At 51.4% G+C, this 23200-nt stretch overlaps 1 protein-coding gene across 1 annotated transcript in view; it reads left to right on the top strand.

Annotated features, from left to right (window-relative positions):
* The first annotated feature begins 310 nt into the window (after positions 1 to 310).
* Positions 311 to 23200, top strand: part of LOC137625927 (uncharacterized) — a 205809-nt gene continuing 182919 nt past the window's right edge. Inside the window, exon 1 of the mRNA XM_068356940.1 lies at positions 311 to 698. The gene's annotated coding sequence lies outside the window, so the exon portion shown is untranslated. The remainder of the gene's footprint in view (positions 699 to 23200) is intronic.

Raw genomic sequence — 23200 nt, 5'->3', positions numbered from 1 at the left:
AAATGAACAAGTACAGCATTACTATTGAACTTTTAAAAATAAATATAAAATCCGGCAACAATAACTTTGGTGTTCGGGTGGTTCTGTATTACATCGAAAATTATTCTATACTTTACAATTTTTAGCATGATAATAGTTTATATTTTAAAACATGTTAATTTAATGATAATGAATTATATATTACACACACATTTTCGTATTTCTTTTTTCCAAAAAAAGAAAGAAATTTATATCAAATCCGGCAACTGAGACCATTGGTGTTCGGATGGTAGCATTCATAAATGATTTTTCTACAAATTTACATAAAATTCTTTATCATCCTGTTATGAATATATTAAACCATCGTAAATTATTCAAAATGAATTCTATATTGCACGTATACTTACATGATTTATGCTGAAAGAGATTATTTTATTATTCTTAATGCATTGAACTAATTATTCGGATTAAGGGGAAAAAATATAGTTCTCTTTCACTCAGTGCCGTTCCTTAGAAATTAAATTCTGTTGTGTGATTTACTTCGTAATTGGCACATATGCTGAACATTTTAGTGTTATAGTTAATCAGCTGCAAGGATAACATCTAACTGTACGTGCAGCAAGATCAATTTGGAGAAAACTAAAGTAATTTCCATCTAAAGTGAAGATTTCCATGGAGCTCGGCCTAGCCTAGGTTAAGCAATGTCAACAACAATGACAGTAAGTTCTCGAATCTCGTTTTACAAATTAGTTTTTAATTCATTACATGATCTATTAATTGAAACATTCTGAAATTATAACAGCTAGCACGGAATGTTAGATTTTAATCAGGGGAGAGAAACCTTGACAGAGTTGGTACTTTGGTAGATTGGTTTAGAGTAGGCCTAAATTGGGCCATACGCCAGCACAAGCCTTTATCCTCATGTGGCATGACCATATTCTGTGAATGTGAAGTGACTTTTAAGATGTAGCTTTCAAACCAGTAGATTGTTAATATTTTTGTAAACGAATAATAAAACATGTATTTAAAATATATCGGTTTAGTCAGATTGGTGTTACTCTATGGACATGAGTCATGGTATAACAAAGAAACAATCACCGATAGATTTTGAAGTTTTGAGAAAAAAACCCTTGGAAGGATATTGCGAGTTATATGGGAGGACAGGATTAGGAATGAAACTATAAGAGAGATTACTTAGGTGTCATATGTGGATGAGATCATGATGCGGGGTAGATGGAGATGGTTTGGGCATGCTCTTCGCACTCCCAAAGAGAGATTAGTTCACCTAACATTCAACTGGGCTCCACAAGGCACTAGAAGAGTTGGAAGACCCAGACCTACATGGCTGAGGGCTATGAAGTGCAAAGTAAATGATGAAGGGAGAAGTATTGATTTAAAAGCTCAAGATAGAGACGATTGGTGAAATCTAATCAAGGCCCTTTGCGTCAATAGGCTTAGGAGATGATGATGATGATTTGAAATACGGTAGCACTTCCAACCTAAGACTATGCGTTATCCCTTGTACTTCCGGTTGTAACTTGAATAATTATCCATTAGTATTTTCGCTCACTTGTCACCTTTTTATTGTTGCATTCTGTAAACATTTCTCATTCAACAGACAGTTCAACAATTTTATGTTGACCAGGCTGACATAAGTCTTTTTATAATGTACAAATGAAAGATCTTCTTTTAATGTTATTGGTCTTAAAATATTTTATTATAATTGGTAATTACCTCTTGTAACTAAAGTATTTTCTTATTTCCTTTCCTCTCTGGGCTATTTTTTCCCTTTTGGAGCCCTTGGGCTTATAGCAACCGGCTTTTCCAAATATGTTTGTAGCTTAGTAATTATAATAATAATGAAAAATTAGTTTCAGAAAAGCGTAATAGTTTACAACACCACGCTCTCCATTTACTCCAAAATAATGCAATCCTGCAGTTCTCATCTTCTTGCACAGTAATTAGGTGGTTATTTAAATTCTGGGAAAGCAATATTATTATTATTATTTTTACTATCCAAGCTACAACCCTAGTTGGAAAAGCAAGATGCTATAAGCCCAAGGGCCCCAATAGGGAAAAATAGCCCAGTGAGGAAAGGAAATAAATAAATGAAGAGAACAAATTAACAATAAATCATTCTAAAAAAGGCTACAACGTCAAAACAGATATGTCATATATAAACTATTAACAACGTCAAAAACAAATATGTCATATATAAACTATAAAAAGACTCATGTCCGCCTGGTCAACAAAAAAGCATTTGCTCCAACTTTGAACTTTTGAAGTTCTACTGATTCAACTACCAATTAGCAAGATATGTTGAGGAAGGGGGAAGGAGTTATAAAAAGAAAATAGCTCGGTTTCCTCACTAAACATCTTGGAACTGACATGTCAACACAGTCAGCCAAACAGAATTCGTGATGTCAGCGTACATAAACAGAAGTTCGTGATGCCAGCGTACATTTGATATAATGTATATTCAAAACACTGTATACTGTACTTGATTAAAAATGGATTAATAACCCAAAAGTGTCCATAAAATATGCAATTTACAAATAGTGACACTGTTGAGTAATATCTCAATTTTTTATTAAGTATATTTTGAATATACAGTATATCAAATGTACGCTGACATCACGAACTTCTGTTTATGTACGCTGGCATCACGAATTCTGTTTGGTTGACTGTGTTGATATGTCAGTTCCAAGACGTTTAGTGAGGAAACCAAGCTATTTTCTTTTTATAACCCCTTCCCCCTTCCTCAACATATGTTGCTAATCGTTGCTTTCCCAGAATTTAAATAACCACCTAATTACTGTGCAAGAAGATGAGAGCTGCAGGATTACATTATTTTGGATTAATTGGAGAGTGTGGTGTTGTAAACAATTACCCAGAAAAGTTTTTTTTTTATTAGGAAAATTATATTTGTTCCGTAACTGGAATACAAACCACGCTATTTAATTCAGTGTAGCTGAAATGACGAGCCATTAAATTTTAACGAGGGTTAACTACCCATACCGCTAGTTAGCAGGGGTAGGGAAGGGTAGCTTGCTACCGCCTTCCCTCACACACCTGTGATTGAGCTCACTTTGCTTTCGGCTCGGATGGTGAATGGACATTGCCGCTCTTCATCCTTGCCGAATATTGGCAGCCATTGAGGACTTTTGCTTTTTCTTTTTCTCTTTGTGTGTGTTTGTGAAGTTGACTTCTGTGACCATGTGCACCTGTCCTGGACTCTCCGGCCGCCCTTGTGGGACATTTATGTCAGCGGTGGAGACTGATTCTCACACCCTTTGTCCTGTATGCAGAGGTCATCGGTGTGATAGTGAAAATAAGTGTAATGAGAGGAGGGAGTGGTCTTCCTCCCAGTGGGAGAGGTTTGGGCAATGGCGGAAGAAGTCGTCCAAGCGGGATATTTCTCCTTCGAAGGTTCCTTCAAAGGGAGAAAAATCCAAGTCCTCTTCTTCCGTCTCCCGACCTTCCTCCGAAGCTCCTACTTGTACAGCCTCTTACGAGAGACCGTCGAGTAGTAGCGTAGACCAAGTTAATGTCGGTCAACCCCGGTTCTCAGGAGATGATGTTGCTTCACCTAGTGAAGCGGCCCCACCTCTCCCCCCAGGTGAGGCCTTGTCACTAACTCCCCTTTGGAGGTTTGGTCTTCCTTGGTCTTACGGGTCTGCCCTCCAAGGAAGCTTTGCTACAGTTCATCTGCATGGGTGCCTCTGTTCAGCAGTCATCGTCGCCGTCAGAGGTAGATCCTCTGATCCTCGTCGATATTATAGTGTCAGAGGTGTCACATGCGGTTTCGTCCAACTCCTCTGCCCCTCCAGACTCTCCAGCGGTTGCTGTCGACTTAGTTTCCCCCATTCCTGAACATCCTTTGAAGGGGAGAAACTAAGTCCAACGTCTGTCTCTCCTGCAAGAGTTTCTTTCCCTTGGGGGAGTTCACTCATAGAGACTCCTCTTTGGAGTACTGCTGCGATACACGGCCAGCTTGCTGATCCTATGGCCCCCAGAGCGCGCATTTGTCGGAAGGCTCGCCTTCCTCTTCTGCCTTAGAGGTCTCTGTTCACCATCGGTGAAAAGGCGCCTCTTTGGTTCATTGTCGTCGCAGCCATCCCCTGCAGAGGAGCCTCTGCTGCAGTCATCTGACCTTCATTCATCGATTGTCACTGCTCCTGCAACTAGTCTTGTGACTTTGGCCCTGGACATCTCTGCTGATCGTTCGCGATCCCCTTTGATGGATGCTCGCCCTTACAAGGGCACATCCCAGTTCCCGACCATCCACCCTTCAGACCTGCTGACCTGCCATCACCGTTCCTGTCCCCGGTAAAGCCTCTTCTAGCTCTACCAAAGTGCACAGCTGCGTGCCATCGCCCTGCAGCTCGCCAATCTACAGGACATCAGCTCTCACCAGCAGCTTGTCAGCACTCTACAGCACTTCGGCGTGCCCCTTCACCTGCTCGCCCTCATAGAAGGCAGCAGCCTCATGCGCCCGCGCGCCAATGTTCTCCTGCGCGTCACGTGCCCATGTTTACCTCCGCTCACACACCCAGGGTCACCCATGCACCAGCGCACTACTGTGCGCCTGCGCTCTTCTGCTCGCCCATGATCTCCTGCGCGTCAGCGCTTTTCTGCACATCAGCAGTCTTCTGCGCCCCCTTCGCCTATGCGCCCACGATCTCCCACGCGCCAGCGCTCTCCTGCGCATCAACACTCGCCTGTGCGCCAACATTCTCTGGTGCACCAGCACTCTCCTGAGTGCTAATTACCTCCTGCTTGCCAGCCTGCACACCAGCACTCTCCTGCGCACCAGCGCCCTCCTGTGCGCCAGCCTGCGTGCCAATTATCTCTTGCGCACCAGCGCCACTCACCTGCGCGTCAACGAGTTCCTGCGCGCCAATATTCTCCTTTGCACACGCACGCGCGCCAACAGCCACAGCCGCAGGAACTGCATCCGGCAAGGTCACCATCGCCTCATTCCCCTCCACAAACGCATTCCAGCGTTCCCTGTGGGAGAAGGGAAACAGGCACCAGCAGAGGGGTTCAGGATCCCTAAACTTCCATCTAAGGCGGACCCACATATTACGGTGACTCCTTGTATGGAACCTTTCCCTTCAGGGGATATGCCTGACAGAGCATCAGTCAGTCAGCATCCTTGGTTCAGTGCCTTAGTCAGAGCTGTAACACAGGCATTCAAGCCTGTCCTGTCCGACCGCTCGTCAGAGCAGCCTACACTTTTGGACTCGGTACACGGAACCATGGCTTCCTCTACCACTTTGAAGAGGAAAAGAGGAGTTTCCGACGCGGTCACTTCCCCGAGGGTGAAGCTGACTCCGTGCAGACCATCGAGGTAGTCCCTCCAGTATCTCTCCAGGAATAATCTCCCTTCCTGTCTGATGAAGACCATCCTTCACCAAGGGAATCGTGCGAGGAGAGGCACTCCTCCATCCCACCATTAGAGGAAACCTACCTTCACGCGGAGAGTTCCCCTCAATCAGAGATCAGGAGGGACACAACACTCAGGCCTTCAATGTTGGAGTCTTACCTCCTTCCCAGGAAGGAGTCCAAAGACTGTAAGACTCTCCCAAAGTCCTCCTCCAGGACAGGAACAGAGACAGCCAGCCACTCAAGGAATGTCTGCGACTCACCCCAAGAAGAGCTCTTGGGGACAGAAGAAGACTTTGCTGCAAGTCCAACATCAGTAGGAGACCAACAAGAATCAGAACATGCATGCTGGGATATTCTGACTCTAATGAGGCTTTTCAATGGGTTTTCTGACCCAGAGATACCCCCTCGAGAGGGCAAAGACACGATCTTAGACCTCGTCTTCGGCACTCAGAAACCCTCAAAGACTAGTGCAGCCCTGCCCTGGTCTCGAGGGTTAAAGAGTACCAAGGACAAGATCGCCCAACAGCTCTCTGAGTTTGCCTCCTCCAAACGTGCCGGCTCTACGAACAAGCTCCTCCCACCTCGTCGCGTACAGAAGAAGAGGTACTTTGGGATCCTGGAGGAGCCCAGTTCAGCTCTTCCACTTCACCACTCTCTAGAAGAGCTAACCAGGGGAGTCCCTCTTGAGAGAATCTCCAGCCGGGAGGTCTCGTTCTCGGCGGCCGAAGTCCTTAACCAGGAAAAGGTCACTAAGTATGGGATGCAAGCTATTTCGTGGCTGGACATCTGGATAGGGACCTTGGGTATCCTGATACAATCCGAGGATTTCTCCAATGGCGACCTTTTTACTCTCAGGCACTCGCACGATCGAGTTTCTTGTGAACCAAGTCTCGAAATTGTGGGCAAACACTATCTTGAAACGTCGAGATGCAGTGTCTGAGAGGTTCCACCAACAGGTCCCCAGCGTCAAGATAAATAGGCTCAGACATTCCTCCCTAGAGGGGGCCCACCTGTTTGAGCCTAAAGATGTGGAACTTGCTGCTGAGAGGTGGAGGAAGTCTCATCGAGACACCCTCCTCCATAGGGCTTTGACATCCAACCCCTGTAAACCTCCAGCACCTCAACAGTCCCATCCAACCAAGACCGTGACGACGAAACCAGCAGCAAAGACAACGGTGTCTAATAAGCCCTTTTCTGTCAAGGACAAGAAAGGCAAAAAGTCCTCCAGGGGAGGAAAGAATCCTAGAGGGAGCGGCTGAGGCCGCAAACGCTAGGATAGGCACTCCCCCTGCGTTTTCACCAGTGAGGGGATGCCTGCAAAGTTGCTCAGACATGTGGAAGCATCTCGGGACTGATTCCTGGACAATCTCCGTGATCCGTTCAGGATATCGCGTCCCGTTCATAACATCACCCCCTCCCCTGACCAGGAATCCAGTGTCAATAGACTCCCTTGCCATGGGATTGGCAAGGGGGCAGGCCCTTCGGGCAGAAGTCCAGACTGTTGAAGTAGGGAGCTCTCCAAGAGGTCCTCGATGGGTCCCCAGGCTTCTTCAGTCGACTCTTTCTTTTAAGAAAGGTGTCTGGAGGCTGGAGACCAGTCATCGACCTCTCAGGCCCTGAACAAATTTGTCAAACAAACTCTGTTCAGCATGGAGATGGCAGACACTATCAGACTAGCAATAAGACCTCAGGACTTCATGTGTACACTGGACCTGAAGGACGCATACTTCCACATCCCAGTCCTTCCGTCTTCAAGGAAGTACTTAAGATTCAGCCTAGACAACAGAAAATACCAATTCAAGGTGCTGTGCTTCAGTCTTTCCACAGCACCTCAAGTTTTCACCAGAGTATTTGCCCTAGTGTCATCTTGGGCACACAGGATAGGCATCTGTCTCCTCTGTTACCTGGATGACTGGCTAATCCTAGCAGACTCGGTGTCAACCCTTCTTCAACACGGAGACAAACTTCTGAGACTTTGCCAAGATCTGGGGATCATAGTAAATCTCGAGAAGTCCTCTCTGCTTCCTACACAGAGACTGGTATACCTAGGCATGATAATAGACACCAATCTCCATTAAACCTTCCCATCAGACGACAGGATAACAAGGCTGAAAAAGGTCTCAAGACCTTTTCTCAGACGAGAAGAACTTTCAGCCCAAACGTGGTTACGTCTCCTCGGTCACCTTTCATCGCCGGCCCGTCTAGTTCCCAATGGTCACCTCAGGATAAGATCCCTCCAGTGGCAACTCAAGTCCCGATGGAATCAGACTCGCGATTCCCTGGATATCCGGATCCCCAGGGGATCAGTGGAACTGACAGACCTCCAGTGGTGGGTGGCAGACGAGAACCTACAAAAGGGAGTGGATCTTCTCGTCCTCCCCCAGATTTGATGTTGTTCTCAGATGTTTCAAAAATAGGGTGGGGGGGCCCCCGTGCTGTGCCACATGACCTCAAGCCTCTGGTCAGAGTCAGAAGAGTACCTCCACTTAAATCTCCTAGAGATGAAGGCTGTCTTTCTGGCCTTTCAATAGTTCCAACAGTTCTTGGCGGGCCACTTGGTGGTGATGATGAGCGACAACACCACAGTAATGGCTTACATCAACAAGCAAGGAGGTACTTTTATGTAACACACATCCCATCTAGCAGTAGAGATACTGAGATGGACCGAAATCCACTCGATACCACTATTGGCTTGCTTCATTCCGGTCAAAAGGAATGTGCTCGCAGACAACTTGAACTGAGCATCTCAGATAGTGAGTACTGAGTGGTCTTTGGATCATCTAGTAGCCAACAAAGTCCTGAGTTTGTGGGGTTCTCCGACTGTGGACCTCTTCGCAATGGCCCTGAATTTCAGGCTCCCGCTGTTTTGTTCCCCAGTCCCAGACCCCAAGGCTCTCGGGCAAGATGCATTCAAACAACGGTGGGACAACATCGATGTTTACGCCTTTCCCCCGTTCTGTCTGATTAGGAGGGTACTCAACAAGACCAGAACATCGGACAATCTTTCAATGACCCTCATAGCTCCGCTAGGGCATCACGCAGAATGGTTTCCGGACCTTTTGCAGGTCCTAACGGAGCCCCCAAGAGAACTCCCTCTACGACACAATTTAATCAAACAACCACAAGTTGTGACTAGGATATCTGGATACCTGTGTAAGTCATCAGCAGCAGTCTACTAGGCAAAGTGGAAAGTCTTTTGTGTTTGGTGTCGTGGAAGGGGTATCTCTTCACTCGATGCCACTATTCCAGCAGTAGCGAATTTCCTCCTGCATTTGCGTGAAGAAATGCGCTTGTCAGTCTCGGCAGTGAAAGGCTATCGCTCAGCCTTAAGCCTCCCCTTCAGACTGAAAGGAATGGACATTTCTTCATCGCTAGAACTTTCCTTACTCATACGGAGTTATGAACTTTTCTGCCCCCAGTCAGAAGTGAGACCTCCCCCATGGAACATGATTTGAGTTCTCAGGTCTCTCAAGAGACTTCCCTATGAACCATTACACCAGGCAACCGATCGCCACCTGACTTGGAAGACGGTGTTCCTGCTAGGTTTGGCTTCGGCCAAGCGAGTCAGTGAACTTCATGGTCTCTCTTATTACATCGCCCATTCAAGGGGATGGGGAGAGGTAACGTTCAGCTTCGTCCCTGAGTCTATTGCTAAGACTCAGAACCCGGGAGTAGCGGATCCAGGATTCGACTCCTTCTGGATTTATAGCCTCCGTACTGTAACAGGTGACCCAGACCATCTCATACTATGCCCAGTGAGGATTTGAGGATGTATCTTAAGAGAACGTCCGCACAGGAAGGACCAAGAGGAGGGTCACCAAGAACACAATCTCAGCATGGATTCGCAAGGTCATAGACCATGCACTGAATCCAGACCCTCCTTCTTCACATCGCCCCAGAGCACATGATGTCGGGCGTAGCTACGTCCCTGGCATTCAAGAGAAACTTCTCAGTGACGCAGATTTTTCAAGCTGGGGTGTGGAGTCGTCAGACCACATTCACATCCCACTACTGTACCTGCAAGACGTGAATTTTTCATATGTCATTATTACATCATCGACTGTATTCTATGTTGCAAAACGTCACCCAAACGTCATAGTTTTTAACCAATGATGATCATCTACATTATACTTGGGATGAGCATTTTAAAAAACTAGAATCACATGACTTGAATACCCAATCAGGGGACGTTTTTACTAGAAAACTGAACACTTTTCGACAATTTTTACACAATTTCCACCGTCACGCTATTTTTTTCAGTCTTTAGAGAGCCATGGAGGAGTGTGAACCTTCAACTTATAGCGCATTTTCTCATTTACCATCTACTTTGACATCAGTTTCTGTGGATTTTCTCCCAAGATCTTGTCTCAATTGTTATTTAAATTATAAAGATTTGGTTTTGCATTATTGTGGTAACATCGAAAGAATTATAAGTACTGCCAAGATTACGGTGCTATTAAAAGTGAAAGTGACACTATATGCCCCACCGCTGGTTCTAAGTGCCGACTTGATATTAGCGAAAAAGCATTTCACTTTTGCAGAAGGCATGTTATATTGAAAAACAATAAGTATGTGAAAAAAAGGGGTAGTTTTTACGTATCTATTTTTAGGGGAACTTGGTTTGAAAAAGTCTTTTGTTCCGTAACCGAAATACAAACCACGCTATTTACAAAGGGTATTAATTTTAGCGTAGCTGAAATGGCGAGCCATTAGAATTTAACGAGGGTGTATTACCCCCGCGCTAGTTAGCGGGGGGGTAGGGGAGTGGTAGCTAGCTACCCCTCCTCCCCCTCACACACAGGTGAATACTCACTTTCACTTTTGGCTCGGACTGTGACAGACGTCTCTGTCTTGGTCCTCGCTTGGCAGCCATTGTCTGTTTTGTCTTTACTTAATCGCTTACTTTTCTTTTACTCAATATATATGTAAACATGTTTTCATGTTTGTATATATATTTGAGTATAGAAATAAGTAAGTTTCCTTTTCAGATGTGTGTGTGTAGTGTACGATATCTACGTGGAGGCCTCGGCAGTTAGGCCACCACGGCCTAATTTTATGGGTTGCGATCGAGTTTGACTTCGGTCTTTCTCTCTCTCTCTCTCTTGAGGTCGTTCACCCTTTTACTATGTTTTACTACGCCCTTGTAGCTTCCTTCCCGTGTGGGTGGGGTTGCTACTCCGTACATTTTGTCTCAATTAGTTTATGAATCTAATTGTAGTTGTTAATTTTTCAGCTTGTAGAACGATTCCTTTCGGGGTTTTCGTTTTTTTCTTTAGTGTTCATTCATTTTTAAATTACATAATTACATAGTTACATAATTATAATTGTTATAATTCTGTTTTGGTTACAGCTCTCCTTCCGCGAGTGTAAGTGGTTGTGAGGGCACGTGCCTGTTGTGTAATTCTTGTTCCTTTTCCTCGGGATTCCTCTTCGGAGCCTTCCCGGGGGAATGAATGTGTACTAATATTATTTGTTTTATTTTTTTACAGTTACCGATCTAGTTCGTTTCTGTAATATAGCAACGGTGTGAGCTGTCTGGTTGAGTCCTGGGGATTCGGCTGTTGCTGCCTCCCCCCTTGTATTGTCGTCAGGGGCGTGTCTCCTTCTACTGGTAGTACTCCCGTGTCGACGGACAGCTCTCCAGTTCATTTTAGAACAGTCAGGAGGCTTGCCTCCTTGGGCGGATAACTTTCCTTCCGAGGGAAGTTTTTTTTTCCTGTCCAGGCTTGAGCTTTTCCTCTTTTGGGGGGTTCTTCTCTTGCCTTTTTTTCGTGCGACTATGCTCTTGGTGCTGAGCGGTCGCACCTGCAGTTTCGCTCAAGGGGCTGGGCAACTGCAGGAGCTCCTCTTCGGAGGATTGCCCCTCTTAGGTCACTGGCTGACCAGTCTCTTCCACGAAGTGTTTCTCTTTCGTTCGCGAGAGAGTACACTCATAGAGACTCCTCTTCGGAGGTTTCTTCTGTTGCTGTTGCTGTTGGCCTCCCTCGCCGTAAGGCCCTCCGTCCGCCTCGTCGTAAGGGCCTCTCATCTCCCTATAAGGGTGCTTGAGGCGCCTTTTTGAATCTCCGTTTGCAGCCTACAACTTCTTTTTCTCGATCTTCCGTCTTGGTGCAGATGGACAGCAGTCTAATCTCGTCTTCCGACGGGCAACGGTCTTCCCGACGGACAACGGTCTTCCCGACGGACAGCGGTCTTCCGACGGACATCAGTCTCCCGGCGGACAACGATCCCTTCGGGGCAAAGGGTTGCCCCCACGGGGGTTCTTCCCTTGCGTGTCAGGGTTTCCCTGCACGCCCTTCTGTTCGTCAGCGCTCTCCTGTTCGTCAGCGCTTTCAAGATGATCTTCCCTGTGGTTCCTGTTACGTGCCCTGTGCGCCCACGTTCGCCCTCGCGATCTAGAACTTCGGTTCAGGTCGGGGTCAAGGACTCTTCTTCTTTGCGCAGGCTTCCACGCGTAGCCTTCTGCTCGTCAGCGATCATCAGCTCGTCAGCGATCATCAGCTCGCCAGCGATCGTCAGCTCGTCAGCGATCATCAGCTCGCCAGCGATCTCCAGATCGCCCACGTGTGTTACAGCTGGCACGCCAACGTTCTCCAACACTTCTGAAGGAACATGGTTCGCCAGCTACTAGCTCAACTGCGGATGCTGATCGCCATCGCGCGACCCTCAACTGCAGATGCTGACCGCCATCGCGCGACCCTCAAACTGCAGATGCTGACCGCCATCGCGCGACCCTCAACTGCAGATGCTGACCGCCATCGCGCGACCCTCAACTGCAGATGCTGACCGCCATCGCGCGACCCTCAACTGCAGATGCTGACCGCCATCGCGCGACCCTCAACTGCAGATGCTGACCGCCATCGCGCGACCCTCAACTGCAGATGCTGACCGCCATCGCGCGACCCTCAACTGCAGATGCTGCTCGCCATCGCACAACCCTGAACGATTGCCCGCTTACGCATGCTGCTCCTCATCGCACCACCCTGAACGATCGCCCTCCTGCAGATGCTGATCACCATCGCACCCTTTCACGCGATCATTCACCTGCGCATGCTGCTCGCCATCGCACAACCCTGAACGATTGCCCGCTTACGCATGCTGCTCCTCATCGCACAACCCTGAACGATCGCCCTCCTGCAGATGCTGATCACCATCGCACCCTTTCACGCGATCATTTCACCTGCGCATGCTGCTCGCCATCGCACAACCCTGAACGATTGGCCGCTTACGCATGCTGCTCCTCATCGCACCACCCTGAACGATCGCCCTCCTGCAGACGCTGATCACCATCGCACCCTTTCACGCGATCATTCACCTGCGCATGCTGCTCGCCATCGCACAACCCTGCACGATAGCCCGCTTACGCATGCTGCTCCTCATCGCACAACCCTGAACGCTCGCCCTCTTGCGGATGCTGATCACCATCGCACCCTATCACGCGATCATTCACCTACACATGCTGCTCGCCATCGCTTACCGCCAGCGATCTTCTTCACCTACGCGGCAGCACGATCCCTCGCCGTCACGCCCATTCCCCTGCGCGCCCGCGCGATCGCTCGCCTGCGCGCCCGCGCGATCGCTCGCCTGCGCGCCCGCGCGATCGCTCGCCGGCGCGCCCGCGCGATCGCTCGCCTGCGCGCCCGCGCGATCGCTCGCCTGCGCGCCCTCGCGACCGCTCGCCTGCGCGCCCGCGCGACCACTCGCCTGTGCGCCCGCGCGACCATTCGCCTTTGCGCGACCGTTCGCCCTCGCGCGACCATAGTTCGCGGCGAATTCCACAGCCGGTGGTAGCAGCAGGGACGCGTGCTCCTAGGCGGCACTCGGGATCACCTCCATCCAAGCACAGGTTGGTAGTGCAGGACGAAGACAGGTCAGTACAGCATTCTTCCCACCTTCTTTTCAGGCAGGAACCGTCGTGTCCTCTCCAAAGGATCGCCCGATCCCTTTCACCTTAGCGAGGATTTCGGACTCTGTGTCCTTGGAGCAGCAGACATGGTTTGATCCGCTGGCACGGGCGTTAATGAGGGTTATGAAACCAGCACTCACCGGCCAGGGTAACAAACCAGCGGCTGTCTCTCCTACGCTGAAGAGAAAGAGAGGAGTGGACTTCGTGGTGACTTCCCCCAGGGCGAAGTTGGTTCCCAAGAGGTCGGTCTCGAGGGTCCCCTCTCCTGCACGAGTACTCTCTCCTTCTCCCGCCCTGGAAGGATTTTTGGCGGGGGGGCTTTCCGTTGAAGATTTCTCCATCGGACAAGGGGTGACTGCTTACCTCTTCCTCTGGGAGCTTACCAGGTTCTTTCCCTCCTCGGTTACGGCCCGAGGTTTGGTTCAAGGAAGCTACAGGAAGATCAAGGGTACTTTCCTCCTCTCGAGCTCAGGCACCTTGGCCTTTCGTCGTTAAGTATCTACTTGCGGACAAGCTCGATGTTTTACCATCTGGACGCACTGACTGAAGGCTTCCTTCGGGTGTCTCATCTGTGGAGGTCAACGACCTCAGACACCCTTCCATCCTTGAGAAGAGTTTTGTCTTTGCCCAAGGACAGAGACTTAAACATCTGCTGTGCGGAGTAAATCGACTTCCGGTTTCACTCCTCCAAGGCGCTTTCTTCCAGACTCTGCAGGGCTCCAGCTCCCTTTTCTTTCAACCACGTCGGCCTAAGTTATCGGCTACGACAACTGGGACAAGGTGTCCAATTGCAGTTTCCTCCTGTCAGGAACAGATGGCACGGGAGACTCCCCCGGGGGGGCATAGTCCTAAAAGGAGTTCACGAACTCTAGGATTGCAGGTTTTTTCGCTGGGAGGATGCTTAAGGTTACTCATCCGAATGACAGCTTCCCGATGCCCATTCCCGCACAATCTCTGTGAGTAGCCAAGGATATCGCGCCTGCCGTCTCTGTCAGCGAATTCAGTGTCTCTGAACCTCTATGCCATAGCATCAGCAGAGTTGCCCGGTTGGGCAGAATGATCCATACCTTAGGCGAAGGTCTTCCTTAGGATCATCGACGGCTTCACCCCCGGCCCCCTCAGTCGATCCTTTCTTGTAAGGAAGGATCTGAGAGGGGATGTCCATAGTCGACCTCTCAGCCCTGATCAAGTTTGTCGAACAAACTTCGGCCAGCGTAGACCAGCAGAATCGATCAGACTGGTAACGAGGCGACAGGACTCCTTTAACCCTGGATCGGAAGGACGGGTACTTTCAGTTTCCATTCCATCCATCTTCCAGGGTGCTCGTCGAATTCAGCCTAAACTGCAAGTATTCCTGCTTATGATGCAGTGTGGCTATCCCGCCGTGGCATAGCAGGTTTGTTTCCCCAGAGAACTCTCCCTGCCTTCCTCTTGGCCGCTCAGGTGCAGACTTCCGCCTCCTCTGCTGTTTGGAGGGCTGGTCAACTCCGGTAGGCTCGGGTTTCGACCTTCTTCAGCACCGGGAAAAGCTTCCGAATGCTGACCATGAGTGTGGGCTCATGGTATTTTGCTTGGAGCCTTCTCTTCCTCTGCCTCAACATCTGGAGTATCTGGCCATGATATTGAGTCAACCGCCTTACCACGTTGGAAACCCCGCTTCTCGTCCGTCCAGCGAGGTTAAGCAACGTCGGCACTTGGATGGGTGACCACCTGGGGACGCCAGATTCTGTTACCACATCCTCCGAGCCTTCCTTTCGGTTGACTGTGGCAAGACTGAGGAGAGTCGCAGTACCTGTTCTCAGTCAAGCAGAGTTTTCAGCCCTACCTTGGAACGTTTCCTAGTTCTTCTTTCCTCATTGACCCGTTTATAGTCCGAACGGTCGCCTCAGGATAAGTTCCATGTGGGGCGATCCAAGTTCCGGTGGCTGCAGGCAATGTTTAACCGGACTCCCTGGCCCTATGGGACCAGCGGAACTATTAAACCTGCAATGGGTGTTGACCTATGGAGCCTCTTGATGGTAGTGGATATTCTCGTCCTTTCCCCACATTCTTGATGCGGTTCTCGGACTCGTCAAAGGAAAGGGGGGGGGGCATGTTCCGGTCCAGGCCTATGGTCAAGACCTGAAGGATACCTCTCCATCATTCAGGCAGGCTTAAGGGCCTTAGTCTGGCCCCTCTTCAGTCCTACCGCTCCTGCCAAGTCGCCCCGTTGCGTGTCGACTTCATGCTAACCAGCAGGGGACGCATTTTCACACCTTCACATCTTGCAGTAGAGATACCGGGATGATTGAGATTCTCTCAATTCCACCATCGGCTCTCTCATTCCAGGCAGGGGAATGTTTCTCTCAGACTATCCAAGCAGAGCCTCATAGAGAGAGTGTACCTAGGGGTCTTTGACCTTGGGTAACCAGCAAGTGCTGATCTGGGGGACCTGATCGCGACAGCTTGGAACCTCAAGCTTCCGCTAGTTTTCCCCCCAGTCTCAGACCCCGAGACTCTGGCAAGATGCATTCCGGTGATGGTGGGACAACTTCGACGCCTGCGTCTTCCCTCCTTTTTGTCTGCGGACAATGGGTCTCAACAAAACCAGGTTGTCTGTCAACCTTTCAATGGGAGAGCTCCACTGGGACTATGCGCAGAACGGTTTCTGGACCCTCTGCTTCCCCTGACGGAACTCCCGGGAGAGCTTCTCCCACGGCGCAGGCTACTCAAGCAACCACACTGCGACATCTCTCCCGAACCGGGGCGTCGCTTCGGCTTCATGCCTGGAGACACTACGCTTCCTCCTCTAGAAGAGACAACCCGCTACAGTCGCGGTACGGAGGTCGCGTCATCTGCGATAGTCTTCCACAGGGGTCTCCCAGGCAAAGTGAAGAGTCTAAGGTGGTTGGTGCCGTGGGAGATATACCTCTTCCCGTGAGGCCTCTTCTCCAGCAATAACGGTCTTATTGCCTTTCGGCGGGAGGAAACTCCTTTCCGCTCTTGGCAATGAAGCCTGTCGCTCAGCCTTTCCCTGACCTTCAGGCTTAAAGGAATAACTTTTTCCTGCCCGCTGGATCTATTCTCGCTCATGCGAAGCTACGATCGTCCCTGCCCTAGTCGGAGGAAGACCTCCAACTTGGAGCATGGCTCGGACTTTTAGTCCTTTAAGAGATCTTCTCAAGACCCTTTTACGACAGGCCTCGGATTGTATTCCGCCTTGGGTCTTCTGCTCACTCTGGCCACGGCCAGTGTGTAAGCAATCTTCTTGGTCTCTTACTACTCCCCCCCTTTCTAAGGAAGAGGGGAAGGCAACATTCAGGCTCGCTCCTGAGTTGTTGGCTAGACTCAGAATCTGAGGGTCCCGACCCTTCGGTCCGATTCATTCAAGATTTTGAGTCTCCATTCTGTGTCTGATGTCCCAAGACCTTCTCTTTCTTGCCAGTACAGGAATCGAGAGGTTAGCGCTGGGAACAGCTGCAGTTTGGCCTCAGTTGCAGCCGATTTGGGAACACAAGGAGGACATGGGGGGAGAGTCACCAGTATACCTCTTCAGCCCGGACTCAAGGACATTCATCTCGACCTGTCTTCAGACCCTCCCCCGTCACGTCGCCCTACAGCACGATGTTGGATACATCGCAACGTCCCTCGCCTTCGAGTAATACTACTCTGTGACGCAGGTGCTACAAGCTGGAGTCTGGAAGCGTCTGATGACCTTCGCAGCCCGCTTCCTGCAGGGCGTGACCCACAGGAGTCTCGATACGTTTTCTATCGCTCTGTGGTGGCTACACAACAGCTGGTCTAACCTCAGGCTCCTTTTTGGACAGGTAGCAGAAGGTTGAGGGCATTGTTATCAGGTTTTAGTCTGCATGAACGAAAGAAGTATGTCTGGCCCTTACTTCTTTCTTCATCATCCCCTCTACGGGGAAGCAGCATCCTGGTCTCTGCATAGCTGACCTCGAACCTCTGCAGGTAAACCATGCTTCCTTGTGTTCCGAGTATTGAGTCAATACTGTCGCGTCCCCCATACCCTGACGAGGTGGTATTGGGAACGTCCTAACCCAGAGTTCCTTCTGGAACTCCAGGTCAACTGCCTAAGACGGGTCACACTTCTTCCTTCACACACAAGCTTACGTAGGCCACATGGTTCCTTGCGGTGCAAGGAACTTGTGAGGTGCAGGGACTCCTTTTCTCGAGTGCGACTCACTCGGATTCTGAGTCCCCGGGTAAAGCCAAAGCCAGTATGGCTGGGGACTTTCCACCCTTCCTAAGGGATAAGTCACCCTTTGTAAATAGCGTGGTTTGTATTTCGGTTACGGAACAAATGACAAATTCGAAGATAATTTGTATTTTTCCTAACCATACAAACCTTAGCTATTTACACATATTTGCCCGCCAGCCCTGTCCCCCAAGACAAGTCCTACCTCTAAGTGAAAGTGAGTATTCACCTGTGTGTGAGGGGGAGGAGGGGTAGCTAGCTACCACTCCCCTACCCCCCCGCTAACTAGCGCGGGGGTAATACACCCTCGTTAAATTCTAATGGCTCGCCATTTCAGCTACGCTAAAAGTAATACCCTTTGTAAATAGCTAAGGTTTGTATGGTTAGGAAAAATACAAATTATCTTCGAATTTGTCATATTTAGATATAGAATCTAATTTGTTATTTGTATATAATTATATTGGTGTTGAATTTAGTTGTAAATTTGTTGGAAATAAATCAAGAATTTCTCACAAAACTATACATGATTGGTGCTCATTCATTCGTGAGGTTATGGTGCATTGGGTATTGAGTCAGAAAGGTGCAGCTCACCTTTACCCTCCAACTTAAGTAAGTACACAAAGGGTTTTAGGCTATCTTGTATTTAATATGGCTGTGTGAGAGGGGCGGGGTGTTGCAGGGGGTGGAAGGCCACCCCCCCCCCAATAAGGATATGGCTACTAGGTTAGGTTGGGATAGGTTAGGTAGTTTGTTTAGGTTAGCTGGTGGCCTTGTTTATTGTTAATTCTACATGTGCTATTATTCGTATGTTAAAACGAATTTTTTAATACATTTCCCACCCAAAAACCCTGGTTTCCCACTGGGGGTCCCCCAAGATTGGGAAGGTTATCAAATAGGGTAAAAATACTTTGTTCCGTAACTGAATACAAACCACGCTATTTACATGGGGTAATTACTTCGGCGCAGCCGATGACCAGCCATAAAGTTTTAACGAGGGTTTCCTACCCCACTGCTAGTTAGCGGGGGGGTAGGGAGGGGTAGCTAGCTACCCCTCCCCCCTCACACACACTGGTGATTAGCTCACTTTACTTTTGGCTCGGAGAGACGACAGACCTGTCAGCGCTCTCCTCTTTGTTGACTGCCATAATTTTGTTTGCTTTTTCTTTTCAGTGTGTGTATGAAGTTGGCCTCTATTTCTCCTTATGCGTACGTGCCCTGGACTTCCCGGCCGCCCTTGTGGGACCTTTATGTTGGCCGTGGAAAAGGATCCTCACTCCTTATGCCCTCAGTGTAGGGGCCAACGGTGTGATAGTTTTAATTTGTGCATTGAGTGTAGGGAGTGGTCTACCTCCCAGTGGGAGAGGTTTGCCCGGCGACGTAAGAAGAAGGCTAAAAGGGATCTTTCTCCTTCCGAGGCTTCTCGGAAAAGAGAAAATCCCAAGTCTTCTTCTTCCGCCGCCCATTCCTCCTCCGAAGCTCCTGCTCGGGCGGCCTCTTCCGAGAGGCCGGCGAGTGGTAGCGTAGACCGTAATGTTGGTGATGTCATTAACCGATCCCGTGGTGAGGGAGAGGTCGTTGCCTCCCATAGCGAGGCGGCTGCCCCTTCCCCCTCGGAGGAGGTGGTTGTTTCTAACAATGATCTTTTTCAGCTTTGGGCTTCCTTGGGGCTGCAGGTTCGGCCTCCAAGGAAGCCCTGTTTGTCATGATCAAACGGGGTACGGCTGCCGAACAATCGTCAACCTCAGCGGAGATAGATCCTCTGTCTGTGGTTGACGTTGTTGTGTCGGAAACATCCAGTGGGTCTGGCCAAACACCCGTTCCTGTGGCTGCGGTAGCGGAAGGCTCTGTCTCCCCCTCCGAACATACTTCGAGGGAGGAGCTTAGTCCCACGGTCTCTCCTTCCGTTGAGACTCCCTCTCGGGGGAGTTCTCTGGTAGAGACGCCTCTTCGGAGGCCCATTGATGGTCAGCCTGCTGATCCCACGGCCCCTCATGGGCGTATAAGGCTGAAGGCTCGTCCTCCATTTCGCCGTAGAGGCCTTCCTTCCCCCTTTAAAGGGGTTAGGAGGCACCTCTTCGGCTCGTCGTCACCACAGTCCTCTGCAGAGGAGACGACTCGCCGCTCTCCTGACCTGCCTGCTACCAACCTTGACCTCTGCGGGGATCGTTCGCGATCCCCTTCGGAGGATGTTCGTCTTTCGGGACAAGGTGAGCTGTCGCCCAGACCTTCGACATCTAAAGCTGCTGACGTGCTTTACGCGCCACCTGAGACTGCCACTGCGCAATCTCTAGGCTCTTCGGGGTCTCACGGACTTGAGCGCGAAACTGCGCCTCTCGCCCCTAAGCGTAAGGCTCCGCCTGCGCACCCTCCTGCTGCTGTTGTTCCTGATGTTCCTGACAAAGCATCTCGGCGCTCACCCTTAGGCGGTCGCGCCGCTGTTCCTGTTGTACGCCAGGGTTCCCCTGCGCGCCCACGCCCATCGGCGCCCCGTCGCCCTCCAGCAGTTCCTGAAGTAGTGTGCAAGCGCCCAACTGCGCAGACGCGCCCTGCTCCTGATATAGTGCCGCCGCGCTCGCCTGCGCACTCACGGCCAGTTCCTGATATGGCGCCTATGTGTCCACCGGTGCCCCAGCGGCCTCCTGCGCCCACGCGCCCTCCAGCACCTCGCCGCCCCCCTGTTCCTGTTTCATCGCGCGCGATCCAGGAGGTTCCTGAGTTGGCCCACAGGCGCCCTCAGGTTCCTGCGGACTTGTCAGGCCCTGTGGGGGATACGTAGACGCGATACGCGTCCCCGCGCGATTCCAGATCCAGCGCTCACGCGCACTCCAACGCGCCCACGTGTCGCTTTGGACCCATCGCGCCCACCTAGGGAGGTTCGCGATGCGAGGGAGGCTCGCGATACGAGAGAGGTACGCGATGCGCGCCCGCGCGCAATTCCTGTTCCAACACCAACGCGACCACGCGTCGCGATGACTCAGCTCGTCGCCCCAGAGGTTGCCAAGCTAGCGCACGGGCGCTCACGGCCGCCTCTGGAACCGCGCGAATCTACTGCAGATACGATCGCGCCCAACGCGCCAAAATCACGCCCTGTTCCTGCTACACGCCCCGTGCCTGTCTTTAAGACAGCGATGGTTGCTCAACTAACTCCAGAGCGCCCTCACGCGGCTCGCACCACGCGACCTCCAAAGCAGCGAACCCCGGTGCGACCTGTTCCTGATGCGCGCTATGCGCGTCCACAATCGCCAACGCAACTAGCGCTTCCACAGGCGAGTAGACCGGTCCTACCAGACCGTCGCCAAACCTCTCGCCCCCAGGTCGCTCGCGACCCTGCTCCAGCGCTATCGCGCCCTCGGCCGGTTCTCCCGGACATGCGCTCGGGCGCTCCCGTTATCTCACGCCCTCCGGGGCCACACCAGTTCGCTGCGCGCCCGCGCGTTCGGCCTCCTCCTGTTCCAGCTCCTGATCGCCGCACGCCTACACCATCGCCTACTCGCGACCATGTTCCCGCTCAAGCTGCCGTGCGCCCCCGCGCCCACGCTCCTGCTCTGTCGCCAGCGCGCCACCGCGCCATCGCTCCTGACCATCCTCCTGCGCGCCATCGCGGCCCGCCCCCGCAGGTGCATGCGCGCGCGATTTCCCAGCTTCGCTCCCTCCTTTCACGCGCGACCCTGCTCTGTGCCCGATACACGAGCCCCAACGCGATTGCCGACAGGCGGATTCTTCCTTGTCGCGTTCCCCTCCCCGCAAGCGCAGACCAGCGCGCTCGCCAGAGGGGGAACGCTCCTCGTACAGGTCTAGGGATTCTTCTCTTACAGCCCTGCAGGCGAACCCTCGTTTGTCGACTCCTCTTAGGGATCCCTCGATCCCCTTCCCTCCAGAGGGAGTGTCAGACAGCGCTGCTGTCAGTCAACAACCCTGGTTCGACACCCTACTCAGAGCTCTCGTGCGGGCAATTAAGCCAGCCCTCTCTGATTCGGGTCGCGATCCAGCGGCAGTTTCCTCCCCCCTGAAGAGGAAGAGAGGAGTCTCTCCCGTGGATCCTCCTCCGAGGCCTGTGCTGTCCCCGCGCAGATCCTTACGCAAGGCTCCTACTCCCCCTCAGACCTTCTCACCCTCCCCTGCGGAGGAGGATTACCCCTCCTCAGGAGAGTCGGTCGAGCAGGAATACTCCCCCATCGCACCAATGGAGGACGTTCCTCCTCGTCCCGAGGTGGAGAAGGACCTGCCTCCTTCGCTTCTAGAGTCCTGTATCCTGCCCAGGAGGGAACCTAAGGACTCTAAGACGATTCCCAAATCGTCAGCTAGGATCAGACAGGAACAGCCTCTGGGGTCCGGAGACTTTGCTGCAAGTCCGACAGGAGGCGAGCACCAGGAGTCAGAACACGCGTTCTGGCAAGTCCTGACTTCCATGAGGAACCTTAATGGGATTCCAGACCCTGAGGTCCCACCTCGTGAAGGTAAGGACACGGTCCTGAATCGCGTCTACGGCACTCAGAAACCCTCTAGGGCCAGCGCAGTATTGCCCTGGTCCCAAGGGATGAAGAGTGCCAGAGACAAGATCGAGGGTCAGCTCGCGGAGCTTGCCACCTCCAGCAGATCCAGTGCCGGGAATAAGCTCCTCCCTCTTCCTCGAGTCCATCAGAGGAGGTACTTTGAGATCCTCGAGGAGTCTTCGCTGAGCCTTCCCTTGCATCACTCCGTGGAAGGACTCTCAGGGGGAGTCCCTCTTGAGAGACTCTCCAACCTGCACGTGTCCTTCTCAGCCACTGAGATCCAGAGCCAGGAGAAGGTCATCAAGTGCGCCATGCAGGCCACTTCATGGCTCGACATGTGGCTGGGGTCTCTGGGCATCCTGGTGCGGTCTGAGGACCTCTCCAAGGAAAGCACCAGGAAAGTGCTGGAAACCTTTCTCCTCTCGGGCACTCGGACCATTGAGTTTCTGTCCCACCAAGTCTCGAGCTTGAGGGCCAACACGATCCTCAAGCGCCGGGACGCTGTTGCCGAGAGGTTCCACCATAAGGTTCCCAGCGTCGAGTCTAGCAGGCTCAGACACCCTTCCGTTCTCGGTAAGAGCTTTTTCGAGCCTAAGGACGTGAGCTCACTGCCGAGAGGTGGAGGAAATCCAACCAGGATTCCCTCATCCATAGGCCCCTGACATTGAGGCCCTACAAGCCTCCGGCAGTCCAGCAGCCCCGTCCTGCCAAGGACACGAAGAAGACGACCGTAGCAGCGAAGCCCAAGGTGTCTAAGCCCTTTCCTGCCAAAGGCAGGAGGGGAAAGAAGTCCTCCAGGGGAGGCAAGAACCCTAGAGGCACCGGCCGAGGTCGGAAGCGCTAGGGTTGGCAATCCTCCTGCGTGTCCACCAGTGGGGGGATGCCTTCAGAGTTGCGCAGCAAGGTGGCAGCAACTCGGGGCGGATGCCTGGACGGTCTCCGTGATCTCTCTAGGGTATCGCGTACCGTTCACAGCATCTCTTCCTCCCCTGACAGCGAATCCAGTGTCGTTGAGCTCTTTTGCCATGGGATCGGCGAAAGGGCAGGCTCTTCGGGCTGAAGTCCAGACCATGTTGGAGAAGGACGCTCTCCAGGAGGTCGTGGACGGGTCCCCAGGCTTCTACAGTCGACTCTTTCTTGTGAGAAAGGCGTCTGGAGGCTGGAGACCAGTCATCGACCTCTCGACACTGAACGGGTTTGTCAAGCAGACTCCGTTCAGTATGGAGACGGCAG

This window comes from Palaemon carinicauda, chromosome 33, assembly GCF_036898095.1.
Source record: "Palaemon carinicauda isolate YSFRI2023 chromosome 33, ASM3689809v2, whole genome shotgun sequence".
Classification (NCBI taxonomy): Eukaryota; Metazoa; Arthropoda; class Malacostraca; order Decapoda; family Palaemonidae; genus Palaemon; species Palaemon carinicauda.
This window is presented reverse-complemented; position numbering and strand designations above follow the sequence as displayed.